Source organism: Acomys minous, assembly GCF_964271855.1.
Source record: "Acomys minous genome assembly, chromosome: 1".
Lineage (NCBI taxonomy): Eukaryota > Metazoa > Chordata > Mammalia > Rodentia > Muridae > Acomys > Acomys minous.
This window is the reverse complement of record NC_140483.1, coordinates 96,619,951-96,632,648: the sequence shown is the minus strand read 5'-3', so window position 1 is coordinate 96,632,648 and position 12,698 is coordinate 96,619,951. Positions and strand designations below refer to the sequence as shown.

The following is a 12,698-nucleotide window of genomic DNA, read 5'->3' as shown; positions in this document are numbered from 1 at the left end:
TCCCACACAGAGAGATTAGTGACTGATATTTCTTTACTTTCATCTCCATAGACCTCGGGCCTCCCATCGGCCTTGGCCTCAGCTGCACCTTTATTCTTCCAATTCCATTCTCGATCTCTTCCCATATCGGCAAGCAAGTGCGGTGCGTAATGTGCCCTGAGCTTGCACAGAATGTTTCACAAAGTGCTTTCTTTTATCTAAAGATGTGTCCTTTGCAAGGCCAGACTTACACTGTGTGCGTTGTTTCAGCATTTGAACTGAGTTAGCAGTATTAGTTTCTAAGATAAGCAAAGCCAAATCCTGACACCACACAAACCAAGACCATTTCAATCTTCCTGGGGCTAAAGGAGGAGGTGCACTGGTCTTTCACCCCTGGAAATATTGCCCCTTGAATTTCATAAACACTGCACCACCTGCTAGCAAATCGGACCATTATGCCCATAACAGTCTGGACTTCTGATGTCCCTGGTAGGGGACATCACCTACTCAGGATTACAGGGCTCAGTTCCCCATCATGCCACATGCCTACACACATCAGCAACTTGAATGTCATGTCCAGGAAATTCACCTAATCATTTCTCTGCTGGCATCAGTTTCATCCTGATCCTGATAAAGGGTCCCCAAATCATATAATTTAGTTATGTGATTTGCTTAAATGTCCAATAAAAACAAATTTTATATTTTAGCAATTGCTAGCATCTTTATCATTGAAGATATAGGAAGGTGCTTCTGCGTGGATACTGACCATAGCTACATCATTTGCAGGTTATATTCAGCTTGAACATACAATATGACTGGATAAACAAAGGTATGTCTTTAATCCCCACAAATCAACTCATCTGAATATTCCCAAGGCCAAGGTCAGGGGATATATATATATACACATACACACATATAAAATAGGCAGGAGGGATTAGAAGTTCAAAACTACAGGGTTTTTTTTTCAAGAATGAATCCCGCATCCATTTCTTCATTAATTCAACCAGTAAGAATCCCCAAAGCAATCTAAGGGTTGGAAGGGCAATAGCAGCGCCCCCTGTTGGCCATCTCAGAAAGTACATGGCCTTCGAGGCTATTTTGAGGGGCCACAAAATAAAATTCTCCTTCCAAAAGATATTAGTTAACACAGACTCCGTAAATGAAGAAGCATTTACATTTTTCACCTCGTCAAGTCCATCTCACTATATAGAGTGAGTATTAGAAACTAATACTGCTAACTCAGTTCAAATGCTGAAACAACGCACACAGTGTAAGTCTGGCCTTGCAAAGGACACATCTTTAGATAAAAGAAAGCACTTTGTGAAACATTCTGTGCAAGCTCAGGGCACATTACGCACCGCACTTGCTTGCCGATATGGGAAGAGATCGAGAATGGAATTGGAAGAATAAAGGTGCAGCTGAGGCCAAGGCCGATGGGAGGCCCGAGGTCTACGGAGATGAAAGTAAAGAAATATCAGTCACTAATCTCTCTGTGTGGGATAATTATTCACATACAGGGATATAGAAATCAGTGGAGGCAAAATGAATAGTGACAAAGAGATGATGATATGTTGAGAATTAATAAAGGAATTAGAGAACGTCTTGAGCTTGGGAGGATGAGCATGGAGACATGAGCTTCACTTAGACCAGGTTGGTGGTAGAGCAGCATCTGGGTAGCAACACACCAGGGACCGTCAGCTTTGCAACCTGAAAGCTTGGATAGAAATCAATATTGAAGCTATCTCTGTAGGGAGCTTAGGAGAGTTTATATAAAGAATTAAATAGAGAGCTTGTTTAATTACAGATTAATCTGTCCCGTAGGTGTTCTTTAAGGAGCTCATGGCACCAGGTACTTGCTTCGGGTGGGTGATGGTGATAGTGAGATTTTTGACTACTTGGATAGGGCAGCGTTGCTTGCTTTGATGGTAAGCATGGGTCAGGGAACTTAGATGAAACTTAGGTCCTATGGCAGGAGACAAAGGATAAAGCCAATAAGTACAATGTATGAAGTGACATGATGCGCACTCTTGACAGTCGGTGTAACTGGACTTCTAAAAATACCTAAAACTTTAATTGTAGGTAAATGTATTTATATGTGTGTGACATTTTGTGGGTATAGGTCATGAAACTGGAAAGGGAGAGAAGCAGGTTTTAAAGACGGATAGGGAGAGGGTGGTAATATATATATGACGCTTAAGCAGAGTGAAGGCTTCTGGGAGGAAGTGAGGGCATTAGAAGGAGGTGGCAGGAAGATCCAGGAAGTGAGGACAGAGGCAGAGTAACAACATCCAATATATATGAAAATGCCTCAGTGAAACTCACTACCCTGTATGTTAATTTAATTTTTATGTTTAATTTGTGTGTGTGTGTGTGTGTGTGTGTGTGTGCGCATTGGTGTGGGTGTTCATGCAGGTTTGTGCCTATGAGGGATGCCAGATCTCCTGGAGCTGATATGCAGTTATGAGTTATGGGTGCTCAGAACGGAGCTTGGGTCTTCTGCAAGAGCAATACACACAGCTAACCACAAAACCATTGATCTAGCTCCCGATTGCTTAAAGTAAAAGGCTTAATACTAATGAACAAAAGAAACACCTAGGACATTAGTGGAGCACGCCTCTGGGTGTGTCTATCAGGGCTTCTCGAGAGGTGATTGGCTCCTCAGGGCTCTGGAGGAACCACTAGCTTAATCTCTTTATGAATTCATGTTGTGGTGGCATCATTGGGGTGGGTGAGAGGAAAGAAATGGTCCCTAGTCGGAGGAGGTGGCTCCCCAGGGCTGCATCTCACCCTGGTCCCTTCCCTCTGCTTTCTGTTTGCCAGGATGTGTGCTGCTCTGCCGCAGGCCACTGATGCCTCTGAAACCATGAGGTGAACACATGATTCCTTTCAGCTCTTCTCTTAGGTGTTTTGGTCACAGTCATAACTGTTTTCTGACTTTAAAAAGATGAAATAGAAAGAAAGGAAGTGGGAAAGTAGCTCAGAGAGAAACAGCCACAGCTTCAGGGACTTTTCATTTTTAAAATATTTTTGCTAGTTAGCCTGCAAAGGAGTGTGTTTCGTTAATGTATTTTTCCTGTGTGTGTGCCATTGTATTTTCATTGTAGGTGAAGCACTGTGAAAGTCATAATTTGAACAAAGACTGGTTTAGGTAAAGGGGCAGGGCTGTGCTGGGTACCACATGTCTCGGCAGCAGGACCACAGGCAACAACAGGAACAGTAAATCCAAAAACCTATGGTAGGGTGTACCTGAGCATTAGCGGCATGGTAAGGCCAGGGTTTCTGTAGCCGGGATGGGTAGGATGAGCTGAGGTAGAGGGACAGCCAGGAGTAGCCCCTGTAGATTTTTTAGGGGGCTGAAATTATTTTGGCTTTTACTAAGAGTGAAACAAGGATCTGTGTGACCATTCTAGAAAGATGGTATGTGTTCATATGGACTGACGTTTTTTGCCCATGCTGCCTTTCATTGCACAGAAACAAAAGAGCAAGAAGAGTAGCTGAGGTCCCCAGGGGGAAGAAATGATGGCATCTGAACCCAGGTGAATATCTGTGGCATTGAGAGGGGACTGTGTCCTGGGGTTGTGCCTTGTGCTCTGGAGATGGAGGCAGACGCTGAGTGTCCTGAGTGCTGTGTTACCGATACATTTTGAGAAACAGAACAGACTTATGAGTGGATTGTGGGTCATGAGAGAAGAAGAAGGAATTGTACCTTCCAAGCTTTTGGCTCTGATCCCTTAGAAGGGGCCTGTCATTGCTGGTGGCTATGCAGAGACTGAGCTGAAGTGAAGTCATGCTTGATTTGAGGGGTGACGGGGTTGGATGCTCCGGTCGGATTCTGGCTGATGGTGCTGTGGTGGTGGAAGCTCACGAACGGCTGTGACCTCAGAAGAAGACCCGGGACCTAGGGCTGGACACGGAGACTCAAAAGCTCTTCTGATGATGGCGGACACTGAGAAAGTCATATGACTGGAGAGGCTAGGGACATTGGGATATTGACTGCAATGAGACACCCAGACTTGAGCCCTGTAAATCTCAACGCTTGGAGACAAGGAGGCTAAGGAGGAGACAAAAATGACAAAGAAGTAGAAGAAGCCACAAAAAGTAGGTTCCAAGGAGAAGGAAGGGCTGGGGAGTTTTCCATGGCTCAGCATTTACCCAGCATGCATAGGACCCTGGGTTCAATGCCGAAAACAAGAGGGGAAGAAGCTGAAAGAACAAAGTATCAAAGATGATAAAGATTCCAGCCGGGGCAAACACAGGCTACAGAGGATAAGAACAGGAGCTAATTTATTAGGTCTGGTGAGGAGCACACTGCTTTCATCGTATGTTTAGTGAAGTGGTAAAGGGCAAGCTGCTAATTACTCTGAGCCCAAGGGCATGGCCTGTGGCCGTGGTGTCCCTCCCTGTGGCACTGACTATCTGGTGCCTGCTAAGGGCGCCCCATCATAAGCACCGGCTCCTTCCCCTGTGGGCTCTGCTATCAGGAGACACTGGCTAGATAGGTGAGGAATTAGAGCCTCAAGCCCACCCCCAGCATCAGCCTTCTGTGGTTTAGGAGACTGTTGATTGCTAAGTCTCTGGTTGCCCCCCCAACCTTGAGGCGGATAACTGTAAGACCTGGCCTAGACAGCTTCCCGAGGGGCAGAAGGTGCCAATGAGGTTCACAGCCCAGGGACTCGAAGTTACACATCCCCCCCCCATCCCCACCCCCTTCCTGCTGGCTCTCACTTCCTTCTCTTAGAAGGGGTTATCTTCCAGATGGACTACTAATGTCTGCTGTGTATCATCTGTCTGTTTGGTGGGTGCTCAGCTTGCCATGCTAGGTGATACATGTGAAAGAGATGGAGGTGGAAAATAGAACATTTAAGCTTGCTTACGGGTGGAAGCTGATAGCTTCTATTTTGGTGGCTGGAAGATGGTATAGAGTCAGGAAGATATACATATACGCATACGCATATGCATACATATACATCATATACATAGGCACATACATACACACACATGTATATCCCCAGTTCCCCTATAGCATCTATCTATCTACATATCTATCTGTCTGTCTGTATCTATCTATCTATCTATCTATCTATCTATCTATCTATCTATCAATCTATCTATCAGGAGCTAGTAGAACAATGCCCTTAGACAGGTGGAAGGCATAAAACAAAACAAGGAAGAGTTAGGGGTTCATTACAGAGGAAGAGGGACTGCCCTTCACTGGGTCAGGACTGAGGGGGAAAATGCAGAATCACGTAAGAGTGCATCCGTGCTTGCAGTGATCACGGAGCAGGCAGGACTTGCAGACGTCAGACTCAGAGTCTCCTGAGTAAAGAGAATGACACACTTTAGGACGAGCCTTCTTCACCCTGGGTGATGATGAGCCGAGGAGGAGGGCGCAAAGCACTGAGGTCAAGACATCAGCAGAGCAGCAGCACCGCGGGCGACTGTAAGGAGAGGGGGATCCATATTTGGGGTTTGGGGTTTTAACTGGGTCAAAGAATAGGAGCTTTTCACTAGGATAAGTAAGTGAACAGGGAAAATAGAATATCTGACAGATAAGCTTGGGGGTCACAAAGTTGTTAAAAATACATATTTATATCAATTTAATGGAGAAAAACCCCACGTCATTTTCATTAGATATTTGATTGAACCACAAGAAAGTGCCTTTTATCCTACAAAAGTGTTCATTCTACAATAATTCAAGTTGATATTTTAAAATGTCGTGTATGTGGGGGGAGGGGGCTTGTGTGGTGTCCTATCAGGTACAAGCATTTGCCCCCTCACAATGCAGGCTGGCAGCCGGAAATGACCTCAGGAACACTCCCCCATCGATAATAAATTGAAATGTAAAAATGAAACCATCTCCCCTGACTCTCAGGCCCTCTCTGAACCTCCAGCTTGAAGGCTGTGGTGGGAACTTGGTGCTTAGAACCATCAGAGCTGCGTGCTCCCCGAGATGCGTGGTGGGGTGATAAGAAAACTGACAACACACTAATTCAGCCTTTGGCGTTTCCTCCTCACATGTGCTGAGCCGAAAGAGTAACCATTTCTAGGTGTCACAACTGAACAACTGCTTGCTTTCTCACAAAAAAAACACAAGTCTTTGGCTCCTTCGGCTTTTAATCCTGTGGTACTTTGCAATGAAGCTGCTTCTGGAGGGACATCACCGCTAGAGACATCACTGAGCCCAAGTAACTTTATTATTTTCTGTCTCACTTCTTGCTTCAGTAATTTTTTCCCCTAAAATCTAATTGCTTTGGGGCCAGGAATGAAGGGCATGTAAAATGCAATTAAAAGAAGAAAGATGTCTCTTGTGATTTGATATTAAGCAGGAGTGATAGAGTGTGACGTTAAAAAAAATGGTATCAGAAGTGCATGCTCTGCATTTCACTTTAATTATATCAATTTCAGATTTTGGAACACAATAATTTCACACATGCTTAATTAAATTATGCCATGCCAGTACTTTCAGCTAGAAAAAAAATGTAGAAGTTTTGGGGCTGAGTAAGACATGGGTAATGCTTCCTGGCTTTCCTGCTGCAAGTCTGTAGTTGGATCCTAATGTGTCTCTCACCTGGGAAAATCTGTTTCTTAAATAGGGCTTGATCTAAGTAGAACCTAAAAGCATGGGGCACAGTCTTCAGTGTCTTCTGGGTCAGTGAGAAGGAAAGGGGTCTGGGTGAGCCTACAGCTCGTCACTCTGCATAAACAGCTTCAAACTAATGTAAGAGTTTTAAAAAAATATTGCAATCACTTCCTTCCCTCTCTCTCTCTCTTTCTTACTTACTTTCTTTCTTCCTTCCTCCCTCCCTCCCTCCCTCCCTCCCTCCCTTCTCTCCTTTTCTCCCTCTTACGCCCTTTATTCTTTTTTTCCTTCTAATTTTTTTTTTAGACAAGGTCTGGTTATGTGACCTTACTATACCTGGAACTTACTGTGTAGCTCAGGCTTGCCTCATACCCATAAGCAACCATCCTGCCTCAACTCTTGAGTAAATATATTACAAGTACGAGCTATCACACCTAGCACAATGTTCTTTTAAACACACAAACAAAACAAAAACTTTTTAAAGGAAAAATTTCAAAGTTGTACTTACACCTGTAATAAACTATTACAAATATCAGCCTCGTATAAATATATTTACACATCTCTTCATATTAATCTTTGACCTTAGTGGATGATACCAAACAGATTTCTAACTTAGACTATTTTCCAGCCGTGAATGGGAATTCCTTTTCTAAGTCTCTGTCCTAATTTTGATAGTCCATGACCTAGAAGGAAGCCACATGTCTAACCAGCTCAGCACAGCGATGTCAGATGTTTTAATCAGGATGACTCAGCTGTCTTCCGGTGTCTAGTCAATTGGGAGCTACGTGAGCAGTGTCACACCCTCACTAGAAGTGTTCCTTGGGTCAAGCTGTGAGTGGAAGAGGTTTAATCAAGTAAGTCAGGGTGCATGCTGTGGTGACCACTTTAAAAATCAGCTCAGAATTGCTGTTGACAGCTTGGCAGGGACAATGCCATTCTGAATGCCTGGCCCCGTGCTGACACCTCCGTGAACATGATTACAAAAGGAACTTCCCTTTGTCATCCTGTCATAGCATATGTATGGAAAACCCAGAGGTACCAGAACTTCTATGGTGAGATTCTAGAAGGTACTATCAATGGAACTGACATGTGCCGGAAACACCTGACTCTTTTAAGTAGGTCAAACGGTCAAACTCTTTTTAAAATGTTTCCTTTAATGCCTGATATTCTTTCTTTGGTTTTGTTTGGTTGCTCAGTTTTTGTTGTTGAAACAGTATTTCACCTCACAGCTCTGGCTAGCCTCCAACTAACAGAGATCCACCTGCCTCTGCCTCCTGAAGGTTAGGATTAAAGGCGTGCGCCACCTGCATCACTCGGCTAGCAGGCATTCCTAGTTCCCAACTTTATATAAACTGTTCCTACATTGCACTTTGTTAGCAGAACGGAGGGGTGATGGTTTGTGCTGGGTGCTCCTAGGCCAGTTCTGGAAGTGTTTATAAAGTGAAATGTCCCCAACTTTGCAAAGAAGAGTGAGTGTGGAGATGCTACGAACAAAAGAGAAGCATGTCCTTAGATTAGACACACACACACGCACGCACGCACGCACGCACGCACGCACGCACGCACGCAGGCAGGCATGCGCGTGCTGCTGCCTAGCAGTTTCTTCTGAACTGAAACATGTCCTTCAGGGCAGTAGGGAAGGCTCATGAGACTGGGAGGAAGCAGTCACATGCCTGGGAAAGCTGCACCTCCCCAGATTCCAGAGAGCCTCTTCCCACAGTTACAGATAAAACAAAGGACTGCTGGAGGGTGGGGGAGCCTGGGTGTCCCAGGGAGTAGCAGAGCTGCCAAGGGGAGGCTCTTGGGCCTGTTAAGCAGTCTGCAAGCTGTGAAGAACTCCAGAGATGTGTCTTTCACGCAGTGTCATTTGTGCTGGGGTGGCCTTTGTACAAGGCAGCTGTTTTTGTGTCATCCCTGCTGCTGTAAGTAACTTGTTAAGTAACCCTGGAAAACTCACCAGGTCACCCAATGGGATTAAGGTGTATCATTACTTCTGCTTGTCATTGGTTTCTTATCTGAGGGAACAGATGTTTGTTCACCTAAACACACAAACAAAACAAAACTTTTTAAAGGAAAAATTTCAAAGTTGTACTTACACCTGTAATAAACTATTACAAATATCAGCCTCATATAAATATATTTACACATCTCTTCATATTAATCTTTGACCTTAGTGGATGATACCAAACAGATTTCTAACTTAGACTATTTTCCAGCCGTGAGTGGGAATTCCTTTTCTAAGTCTCTGTCCTAATTTTGATAGTCCATGACCTAGAAGGAAGCCACATGTCTAACCAGCTCAGCACAGCGATGTCAGATGTCAGGTGTCACCCCCCGCCTCTCTCTCTCTCTCTCTCTCTCTCTCTCTCTCTCTCTCTCTCTCTCTCTCTCTCTCTCTCTCACACACACACACTTTAATATTAGTAAGAATGTTCCAGGGGATATTGCTAAATGACATTATTTTATGGTTCTAGAAGCTAGCTCATTCTAGTATAAATAGTAAAAAAAAGAAAAAAAAAGAAAAAAGAAAGAAAGAAAGAAAGAAAGAAAGAAAGAAAGAAAGAAAGAAACTACAGTTTAGTTTCAGGGTTTGTTGCAAAACTGGTTTTGATATTTAGCATCTCAGATGGTTCATTGTGATGCTTCTGTCTTTCTCGACTGACCGGAGTTTTTGTATGATGTACTGATAACATAGATACAGAAATGACATCATTTTGTGTTGTGAAACCTAATACAAAACTTGTCACCACACAACTTTGGTTGAAAGATAAGGGAAACTCTCAGGGGACCCAGCTGGTAGATAAAGAGCTACAGCCACCTGATGTCTCCAGAGAGAGGAAGAATTAGCCCCTCCCAGGGAGGACTCCCCCTTGGTTATCCAATGCAAAGTGCTCAGCCCTGAGATCAGACATACACAAACAGCAAAAATGGACTCAGATAGGTGTGCTTATATATTTACACACACACACACACACACTCTCTCTCTCTCTCTCTCTCTCTCTCTCTCTCTCTCTCTCTCTCTCTCTCTCTCTCCAGTAATAATAGAAGAAAAGGGAATTATCAGTTTGAGAAGGGGGAGACACGAGAGGGGTTGGGGGAGGAGTGAGAATCAATAGGGGAAGTAATGCAATTATATTTTAATTAAAAGTGAAAAAATAAATTAAATGAACACCCCTAAAGCAACAAGAGAAATATCCAATTAGTACCTCCGTGACTCTTGACCTTTTAGATCCCACTCAATCTGAATAGAGTTGTGATTTTGATTTTATTTCATTTTTCTCTTTTGCTGACTTTTAATTTGTGTACCTGCTTTCATAGGCTGTTTCATTTTTTTATTCTGACTTGTCACAAATTCTTTGTTTAAAAAAAATAAGAAGAAAATTTAAGTAGATCAAAGAATGCATTTTTTTTGAAATCCAAGAAAAGATACCATCACTGCTAGAAATAATAATTAGCTTTCTCGAAATAGTTTATGCAAATATATGCTAAGCACTTTCAATGATGCCACTAGGTGATTTACCCCCATAGTAACCCTGTAAGACCACAATCATCATTTCCATTATATAAATTACGAAGCCTAATTTTGAAGATACCAAGCAGCTTGCCCAAGACCTCCTACCTCATACTTAACAAAGCTGAGCTACATATCTAGAACTTGTAACACGAATTTCTATGGTGCAAATACTCTTACTGTGACCACTTTTAAGTTACCAACAGTTTAAAAACAGCCTGAGAGGAAAAAAAAACCCTGAATATTTAACAACATACTCCTGCAAGCCCCCAGGAGACAATCTAGTATATTCTAGAGAGAACTTACGTTGCTCATCACTAGAGTACACTGCCTCTGTGGGTCCTGTGGATCATAGGCTGGTGTGAATGATAAAAAAGAAATGGGGTGTGTGTGTGTGAGAGAGTCATAGACAGAGAAAATAAGAACAGAGCACCCCCACACTTGTATGCATTTATCGATGGATGGCACAGCATGCGTTCATCCCACATGAAGTTTAGTGAGTCCCTGCTACTTACCGGGACTGTGACATGTACTCACACAGACCTGAGTAGGAAGAAGAAGCACCCAGGGGGAGGAGAGAGGAGAAGGGCAGATGGAGCCATCTGAAGCCATCTTTGCTCTGAGGAAGACCTTGTTTGAGAAGTGCTGGGTCATGGAGAAACCAGGTCACCACCTACCTCGCCTGTGTTTGAGCCCTTAGTTTGTCAACACTGACCCTGGGAACACACCAACTCTCCCTAAGGCTGTGGTGCACACTGACGTGGACAACGTGGGCGGTCAAATTTGTCAGCTTACGAGCCCACACTGGAAGTCTCCACCACCCCAGAAAAGCCTCCCTTGTCTTGGATCGTGGCCGTCGCGTCCTGTGCGGTGACACTGCACCCAGAAGATGCCTGAGTGATGGGCTTCATCATCAGGATCTTCATGAACGTCTTCATTTTGGTTTCTGCTACTCAGTGCTTCCTTGAGCTTTAAAGAGAAACACCATGACCATATAATATTTTTAATTCTTCTGTGATATCTCCAAGGGCTTGAAGAACCCATATAATACCACAAGCCTAGATTGCTTTCCGAGGCTAGTGCAATCAAGCTCTCTCCCTATAATTTCTAGAGTCTGTTCATTCAATTCAAAATGTTTTAAAGCCATATGCTCTCTGTCTTATGCTAAACCTATTCGATAATATGTGCATATAAATAAACAAATGTGTGTGTTGACACATATAACGTAGAAAATAGAAAAAGTGGCTAAATATTAGGAGACGAGGAAGAACTGAATGCAGGTAACGGATACACATTATGAAAGAAGATATAAAGCCAATTGTTCTCGGTCTGACTGTACCATGGAGGTTTTGGGGTTCGATGGTGGATTAATGCATAAACATATATTCAATAGAGAAAATATAAACCCAATGTGACACTCCAGAATGCCCATTCTGAACAGCTGCTGTAACTGAATAGAAGGTCACCGAGTTGTATGGTGCTTAGGTCTGGTTTATTTCAGTGTGTGATTTAAAAAAAAAGAAAAAAGAAAAATGTTATTAATATTCATATATCTTTTTAGGTCTCTCTCTCTCTATGAGTGTGTGTATGTATGTGTGTGTGTGTGTGTGTGTGTGTGTGTGTGTGTGTGTGTGTTTGAGACATTGTCTTGTTTAGACTAAGTTGACCTCAAAGTCAGTATGTCAAGAAGAAAGAGAAGGTGATCTTGAATTTCCCACCCTCCTCCCTTTGCCTCCCGAGTGCTAGAGTTGCAGGTACATCTCACTATACCTAGATTGTGCAGTACCTGGGATGAGAGCCCTGGTTGATGTATAATAGGCAACTCTTTTACCAAAGGAGCTACAGCTTCAGTGATTTGATTCATACAATGCCATTCTGGTTATTATGCTTTGTAGTTTTTTGTTTTGTTTTGGGGTAGTTCATTTTTGATTTTGCTTTTTGAGTTAGGCTGTCCTGGAACTTGCTCTGTAGACCAGGCTGGCCTTGAACTCACAGAGATCTATCTGCCTGCCTCTGTCTCCCAAGTGCTGAGATTAAAGGTGAGTGTCAACACCACCTGACAGTTTTGTATTTTGTTTTTTGGTTTTTTGAGACAGGGTTTCTCTGTGTAGCCTTGGCTGTTCTGAACTCACTTTGTAGACCAGGCTAGCCTCAAACTCACAGCGATCCACCTGCCTCTGCCTCCCGAGTGCTGGGATTAAAGTTATGAGCCAACACACCTGGCTGTGGTTTATTTTGAAAGAAAGGAATTCAATGTCTCTAGGTTGATTCTTTTTGCTTAAGATTGCTTTAATTGTTCAAGATCTTTTCTAATTTCCTACAAAGGCTAGACTTCTTTTTTCCTTTTGTGATAAATGACACTTAAATTTTTATAAGGTTTCCATTGACTCTATGGACCTCTTTTGCTATCATAGGTATTTTAACTATACTAATTCTTCCAGTCTATGGATACAGGATATTTTTTATCCTATCACTTTCAATTTTTTAATAAACATTATATAGCTTTTTATTTTATGTTTCGTGAGTCTTCAAGCTATTCTTGCTTGTGGAAACCAGTCCCTTCATAGCTTTTCCTGATCTTGTGCCTCCTTGAGTTTCTTCTCGAGTAGTCAAAGCATTGTTTCTGAG

General features: G+C 43.0%; 1 long non-coding RNA gene across 1 annotated transcript; it reads right to left on the bottom strand.

Annotated features, from left to right (window-relative positions):
* Nucleotides 1-3,709: 3,709 nt before the first annotated feature.
* On the bottom strand, nt 3,710-10,735 carry LOC311593545. The gene is made up of 3 exons (XR_014777745.1): nt 10,614-10,735; nt 8,517-8,598; nt 3,710-3,883 (listed from the first exon to the last, which is right to left on the bottom strand). It is a non-coding gene; the product is annotated as an uncharacterized lncRNA (long non-coding RNA).
* Nucleotides 10,736-12,698: the final 1,963 nt, after the last annotated feature.